At 37.0% G+C, this 8,040-nt stretch overlaps 2 protein-coding genes across 4 annotated transcripts in view; one reads left to right on the top strand and one right to left on the bottom strand.

Moving 5' to 3' along the window:
- The window catches only part of LOC310721700 (usherin), a 2,216-nt gene extending 1,947 nt beyond the window's left edge, over positions 1-269 (bottom strand). The window contains exon 1 of the mRNA XM_083533609.1: positions 211-269. The gene's annotated coding sequence lies outside the window, so the exon portion shown is untranslated. The remainder of the gene's footprint in view (positions 1-210) is intronic.
- A 55-nt stretch (positions 270-324) lies between these two features.
- LOC310721698 (tyrosine-protein kinase Fyn-like) overlaps positions 325-8,040 on the top strand; it is a 15,974-nt gene continuing 8,258 nt past the window's right edge. For 2 of the 3 annotated variants that reach the window (XM_083533602.1, XM_083533604.1), the window contains exon 1: positions 325-460. The gene's annotated coding sequence lies outside the window, so the exon portion shown is untranslated. The remainder of the gene's footprint in view (positions 461-8,040) is intronic. The other variant, XM_083533603.1, reaches the window with a different exon arrangement.

The following is an 8,040-nucleotide window of genomic DNA, read 5'->3' as shown; positions in this document are numbered from 1 at the left end:
ACTCACTCTCTCTTTCACACACACACACATACACACACACACTCACACACTCACTCTCTCTTTCACACACACACACACACACACACACACACACACACACTCACTCATTCACACTCACTCCCTCATTCACACACACACACACACACACACACACACACACACACACACACACACACACACACATCTATCATGATGTTTTGTTTTTTTTACTGGAAGTTGAAGTGCGTCATTTGTTGGCTGCTTTTCCTGAAGCTCCGCCCATCGTTTTATCCCGAATTTCTATTGGCTCAATAAAAAAGCGGCTGAATCCCCTAAACTCATAATGATTGGTTACTTCTCACACTCCTGTTTCTCTATCTGTCTCACACACACACACGCAGCGCTCAGTGTCGGGTAGAGCGCGCTTATTGAGGATTAGGGCGCGTGCAGCGGCAGGATGAAAGCGACGGAACTTTAGAAGGTAAAAAAAAGTAAAAAAAAAAAAAAATTTCAAATGTGTTTTATGTTAATTGTGTGTGTGTGTGTGTGTGTGTGTGTGTTTGAGGAGCGCGTGCCATCACATCTGGATTGCGTCGTCTAACTATGAGATTATTAGAGATAAATCAAGTTTAAATATTATACACGAATACCTCTACAGTGTGTGTGTGTGTGTGTGTGTGTGTGTGTGTGTGTGTGTGTGTGTGTGTGTGTGAGAAAGAGAGAGAGAGAGAGAGAGAGAGAGAGAGAGAGAGAGAGAGAGAGAATGTGTGTGTGTGTGTGTGTGTGTGTGTGTGTGTGTGTGTGTGTGTAAAGATATATGAAAAAGGAGTAACTGCTGATGTCAGAATCCAGCTGTGGGAGCAAAATACTTCATCTGTCTACTTGTCTGTATGTCTGTCTAGCATTGTTTGTGTAGAGTGTTGTGTAGGTGTGTATAACATTGTATAAGTGTGTGTAGAGTGTTGTGTAGGTGTGTATAACATTGTATAAGTGTGTGTAGAGTGTTGTGTAGGTGTGTATAACGTTTGTACAAGTGTGTGGGGTGTTGTGTAGGTGTGTATAACGTGTGTGTATAGTGTTGTGTAGGTGTGTATAACGTTGTGTACAAGTGTGTGGGGTGTTGTGTAGGTGTGTATAACGTGTGTGTATAGTGTTGTGTAGGTGTGTATAACGTTGTGTAAGAATGTAGAGTGTTGTGTAGGTGTGTTTAACGTATAAGTGTGTCTAGAGTGTTGTGTAGGTGTGTATAACGTGTGTTTATAGGGTTGTGTAGGTGTGCATTACGTGTGTGTAGAGTGTTGTGTAGGTGTGTATAACATTGTGTACAAGTGTGCGGGGTGTTGTGTAGGTGTGTATAACATCTGTGTGTATAGTGTTGTGTAGGTGTGAATAACGTGTGTGTAGAGTGTTGTGTAGGTGTGTATAACGTTGTGTACAAGTGTGCGGGGTGTTGTGTAGGTGTGTATAACATCTGTGTGTATAGTGTTGTGTAGGAGTGTATAACGTGTGTGTATAGTGTTGTGTAGGTGTGTATAACATTGTATAAGTGTTTGTAGAGTGTTGTGTAGGTGTGTATAACGTTGTGTACAAGTGTGCAGGGTGTTGTGTAGGTGTGTATAACGTGTGTATAGTGTTGTGTAGGTGTGTATAATGTGTGTGTATAGTGTTGTGTAGGTGTGTATAACATTGTATAAGTGTGTGTAGTATTGTGTGGGTGTGTATAACATGTGTGTGTGTAGAGTGTTGTGTAGGTGTGTATAACGTATGTGTGTAGAGTGTTGTGTAGGTGTGTATAACGTGTGTGTTTAGTGTTGTGTAGGTGTGTATAACGTTGTGTACAAGTGTGCGGGGTGTTGTGTAGGTGTGTATAGTGTTGTGTAGGTGTGTATAATGTGTGTGTATAGTGTTGTGTAGGTGTGTATAACGTGTGTGTATAGTGTTGTGTAGGTGTACAAGTGTGTGGGTTTGGTGTAGGTGTGTAGAACGTGTGTATAGTGTTGTGTAGGTGTGTATAACATGTGTGTGTATAGTGTTGTGTAGGTGTGTATAACGTGTGTGTATAGTGTTGTGTAGGTGTGTATAACATTGCATAAGTGTGTGCAGTATTGTGTAGTTGTGTATAACACATGTGTGTGTAGAGTGTTGTGTAGGTGTGTATAACACATTTGTGTGTAGAGTGTTGTGTAGGTGTGTATAACGTGTGTGTAGAGTGTTGTGTAGGTGTGTATAACTTGTGTGTAGAGTGTTGTGTAGGTGTGTATAACGTTGTGTACAAGTGTGCGGCGTGTTGTGTAGGTGTGTATAACGTGTGTATAGTGTTGTGTTGGTGTGTATAATGTGTGTGTATAGTGTTGTGTAGGTGTGTATAACACGTGTGTGTGTGTGTGTGTGTATAGTGTTGTGTAGGTGTGTATAACGTGTGTATAGTTTTGTGTAGGTGTGGATAACGTTGTATAAGTGTGTGTATAGTGTTGTGAGGTGTGTATAATGTGTGTGTATAGTGTTGTGTAGGTGTGTATAATGTGTGTGTATAGTGTTCTGTAGGTGTGTATAATGTGTGTGTATAGTGTTGTGTAGGTGTGTATAACTTGTGTGTAGAGTGTTGTGTAGGTGTGTATAACGTTGTGTACAAGTGTGCGTCGTGTTGTGTAGGTGTTGTATAACGTGTGTATAGTGTTGTGTTGGTGTGTATAATGTGTGTGTATAGTGTTGTGTAGGTGTGTATAACACGTGTGTGTGTGTGTGTGTGTGTGTATAGTGTTGTGTAGGTGTGTATAACGTGTGTGTATAGTTTTGTGTAGGTGTGGATAACGTTGTATAAGTGTGTGTATAGTGTTGTGTAGGTGTGTATAATGTGTGTGTATAGTGTTCTGTAGGTGTGTATAATGTGTGTGTATAGTGTTGTGTAGGTGTGTATAACGTGTGTGTGTGTGTATAGTTTTGTGTAGGTGTGTATAACGTGGTATAAGTGTGTGTATAGTGTTGTGTAGCTGTGTATAATGTGTGTGTATAGTGTTGTGTAGGTGTGTATAACGTGGTATAAGTGTGTGTATAGTGTTGTGTAGCTGTGTATAACGTGTGTATAGACTGTGTAGAGTGAGTTTGTAACATTGTGCAGTGTTTGTGTAGTAGTGTGTTAGACTATATGTGTGTGCTTTTAATGTTTTAAACTAATTGCTTTCTGATGTCCTTGATGCCACGTGTGTTAGGAACATGCCAGGAACTGTATCTGTCTCTCAGTCTCTCAATCTGTCTGTACTTTATCCCTCTTTCTGTCTGTCTCTCTGTCCATCTGTATCTGTCTGTCTCTCTTTCTCTCTGTCTGTCTGTTTGTCTTTCTGTACGTGTATATATTTCTCTCCCACTACATGTGAGTGTAAAGGTTGGAATGTTATGAAAAATATGTCGTGATTATATAGTGTGTGTGATTATATACAGTGTGTGTGATTATATACAGTGTGTGTGATTATATCGTGTGTGATTATATCGTGTGTGATTATATCGTGTGTGATTATATACAGTGTGTGTGATTATATACAGTGTGTGTGATTATATACAGTGTGTGTGATTATATACAGTGTGTGTGATTATATATCGTGTGTGATCATATATCGTGTGTGTGATTATATACAGTGTGTGTGATTATATATCGTGTGTGATCATATACAGTGTGTGTGATCATATACAGTGTGTGTGATTATATACAGTGTGTGTAATTATATATATATATATATATATATATATATATATATAGATATATATATATAGTGTGTGATTATATATTGTGTGTGTGATTATATAAAGTGTGTGTGATTATATAGTGTGTGTAATTATATATATATATAGTGTGTGTGATTATATACAGTGTGTGATTATATACAGTGTGTGATTATATATTGTGTGTGTGATTATATATTGTGTGTGTGATTATATACAGTGTGTGTGATTATATATAGTGTGTGTAATTATATATATAGTGGGTGATTATATATCGTGTGTGTGATTATATATAGTGTGTGATTATATATCGTGTGTGTGATTATATACAGTGTGTGTGATTATATAGTGTGTGTAATTATATATATATAGTGTGTGATTATATATCATGTGTGTGATTATATATCGTGTGTGTGATTATATATAGTGTGTGTAATTTTATATATATAGTGTGTGATTATATAGTGTGTGTGATTATATATTGTGTCTGTGACTATATACAGTGTGTGTGATTATATAGTGTGTGTGATTATATAGTGTGTGTGATTATATAGTGTGTGTGATTATATAGTGTGTGTGATTATATGTAGTGTGTGTGATTTATATAGTGTGTGATTTATATAGTGTGTGATTATATAGCGTGTGTGATTATATAGCGTGTGTGTTTATATAGCGTGTGTGATTTATATACAGTGTGTGATTATATATAGTGTGTGTGATTATATATAGTGTGTGTGATTATATATAGTGTGATTATATATAGTGTGTGATTATATAGCGTGTGTGATTATATAGCGTGTGTGATTATATACAGTGTGATTATATACAGTGTGTGATTATATAGAGTGTGTGTGATTATATAGTGTGTGATTGATTATAAGAGTGTGTATGATTATATAGCGTGTGTGTGATTATAAAGCGTGTGTGATTATATAGAGTGTGTGTGTGATTATATAGAGTGTGTATGATTATATAGCGTGTGTGTGATTATAAAGCGTGTGTGATTATATAGAGTGTGTGTGTGATTATATAGAGTGTGTGTGTGATTATATAGAGTGTGTATGATTATATAGCGTGTGTGATATTATATAGAGTGTGTGTGGTTATATAGTGTGTGTTAATATATAGAGTGTGTGTGATTATATAGTGTGTGTGATTATAAAGAGTGTGTGTGTGGTTATATAGTGTGTGTGGTTATATAGCGTGTGTGATATTATATAGAGTGTGTGTGATATTATATAGAGTGTGTGTGATATTATATAGCGTGTGTGATTATATAGCGTGTGTGGTTATATACAGTGTGTGTGATTTATATACAGTGTGTGTGGGTTATATATAGTGTGTGATTATATACAGTGTGTGTGATTATATACAGTGTGTGTGATTATATAGCGTGTGTGTGATTATATAGCGTGTGTGTGATTATATAGTGTTTGTGTGATTATAAAGAGTGTGTGTTATTATATAGCGTGTGTGGTTATATATAGTGTGTGATTATATATAGCGTGTGTGTGTGTGATTATATAGCGTGTGTGTGATTATATAGCGTGTGTGTGATTATATAGCGTGTGTGTGATTATATAGAGTGTGTGTGATTATAAAGAGTGTGTGTGTGGTTATATAGTGTGTGTGATTATATAGAGTGTGTGTGATATTATATAGCGTGTGTGGTTATATAGTGTGTGATTATATAGCGTGTTTGTGATTTATATAGCGTGTGTGGTTATATATAGTGTGTGATTATATACAGTGTGTGTGATTATATAGTGTGTGTGATTATATAGCGTGTGTGGTTATATAGTGTTTGTGTGATTATAAAGAGTGCGTGTGATTATATAGCGTGTGTGGTTATATATAGTGTGTGTGATTATATATAGTGTGTGTGATTATATAGTGTGTGTGATTATATAGCGTGTGTGGTTAAATATAGTGTGTGTGATTATATAGCACGTGTGGTTATATATAGTGTGTGTGATTATATAGTGTGTGTGATTATATAGTGTGTGTGGTTATATAGCGTGTGTGATTATATAGAGTGTGTGTGATATTATATAGAGTGTGTGTGATATTATATAGAGTGTGTGTGATATATAGAGTGTGTGTGATATTATATAGCGTGTGTGGTTATATAGCGTGTGTGATTATATACAGTGTGTGTGATTATATAGCGTGTTTGTGATTTATATAGCGTGTGTGGTTATATATAGTGTGTGATTATATACAGTGTGTGTGATTATATACAGTGTGTGTGATTATATAGTGTGTGTGATTATATAGCGTGTGTGGTTATATAGTGTTTGTGTGATTATAAAGAGTGCGTGTGATTATATAGCGTGTGTGGTTATATAGTGTTTGTGTGATTATAAAGAGTGCGTGTGATTATATAGCGTGTGTGGTTATATATAGTGTGATTATATACAGTGTGTGTGATTATATAGTGTGTGTGATTATATAGCGTGTGTGGTTATATAGTGTTTGTGTGATTATAAAGAGTGCGTGTGATTATATAGCGTGTGTGGTTATATATAGTGTGTGTGATTATATTTAATCTGTGTGATTATATAGATTGTGTTTTTAATTATAGTTTATTGATTTCTTATTTAAACTTCAAGAAAACAACAACAGAGTCGATCCGTCAACACACACAGCATGCAGTCAAGCATATTAATAACGATGTAGCACGTTTTCTGAACCATATCATATATATGGAACCATATCATCTCACACCAATAAGTTTTTATAAAACATCAGGAGCTGCACTTCTACTGAGGGAAGGAGGTGTGGACTTTTACTCCTCTGCTGGAAACACTGACACGGTTAAGCTTCTTATTGACCTTCTGCTGTAGGTGTTACATTTCTATATAATAGATAGTAGACTCAGTCTTACACACACACACACACACACACACACACACACACACACACACATACACACCTCAGTGTTTAAGCGTTTTAATAGTGTTAATAATTGAACTCAATGATCGGATTTAGAAGTGTGTGTGTGTGTGTGTGTGTGTTGGGAAACACACTCATTTTGTTCACATCTACACACTTCCGTTAAACTGGGGGAAAAACCTCTCCGGTTTTGTCTCTCTGTGTGTGTGTGTGTGTGTGAGTGAATGATGTAGTCCAGGATGCGACCTTTAATAGACTAATGGAATTATTTACTGCAAATAATCTCTCATACACACACACGCCACGCACGCACACACGCGCACACGCACGCACACACGCACGCACATGCATACGCGTGGTGCTAGCATGTGATTGCAGGTGTTTCGAGAGAGGAACATATTTTGGTGCCTGTTTCATTATAGGTGTTTTTTTTTGGAGGTTTGAGGAAGTGAAGTAACCTTGTAAAAGCGAAATCAAGGTGTCTGTGTGTGTGTGTGTGTGTGTGTGTGTGTGTGTGTGTGTGTGTGTGTGTGTGTGTGTGTGTGTGTGTGTGTGTGTGTGTATTTGATGACAAAATGACTGATGTTTAATGAATGCCATTCATTAAGGTACTGAAGTAAATTCACGTCCTGGGAAATTTACGCAAAGGTTTGTGGGCACCTGAGCAGAAGTTTGGTTTCTCCATTTGCTGTTATATTGAGCTCCACTTTTCTGGGAAGAAGTTGCACTAGATTTTTATGGAGATTTATTCTGCTACAAGGGTGTTAGTAAGATACAGGTACTGATGTTCTTTCACATCTTCCAACCCATGGAAAGCAGATCTTAGTGGAGGTTTGGGTCTCCTAGTTCAAAGGATAAATCCATGTGTGTCCTCCTTCATCTAGAGAAGTCCTCCACAATTGTGTAGAAAGATTTAGGTGAAGAACTTTTATATTATATGTCCTAATAGCTTTAGGAGGAACGTCAATCCTGTGCTGAAACACACACTGAACATGGTCCAGAAGAAAACGTCGTCTTTGGGTATAAAACAGGACTATGAAGATCTGAACATCTAGAAATATTCTGATGATTCCTTGTTTGTCATGTGAACAGCAGGTCCAGGGATAAAGGGAAATTAGATTAGATAGATTGGATTGTGGGTAGTGAATAATATTTACTGATAGATCTTTGGTGTGTGTGTGTGTGTGTGTGTGTGTGTGTGTGTGTGTGTGTGTGTGTGTGTGAGGTGAAGGCATCTCTGTGGGATATGGAGGTCTATGGGCATGTGAGTGAAGTGTGGTGAAGAGTGTCATTGGATCTCTCTCTGGAGATGGGAATGGAAATGAAGTTAAGCGTCTCAGTCTGAGAGACGAACTGAGAGAAGATCGATCAGGAATGAAAGGGCTGCTTTTCAAACTTGAGAACTGAAACTTTATCGGAAAGTCACACTAATGAGTGCAACACCGAGCT

Source organism: Silurus aristotelis (assembly GCF_946808225.1).
Source record: "Silurus aristotelis genome assembly, chromosome: 28".
Taxonomy (NCBI): Eukaryota; Metazoa; Chordata; class Actinopteri; order Siluriformes; family Siluridae; genus Silurus; species Silurus aristotelis.
Note: the sequence above shows the minus strand (reverse complement) of the source record. Positions and strands in the feature narration are given on the sequence as shown.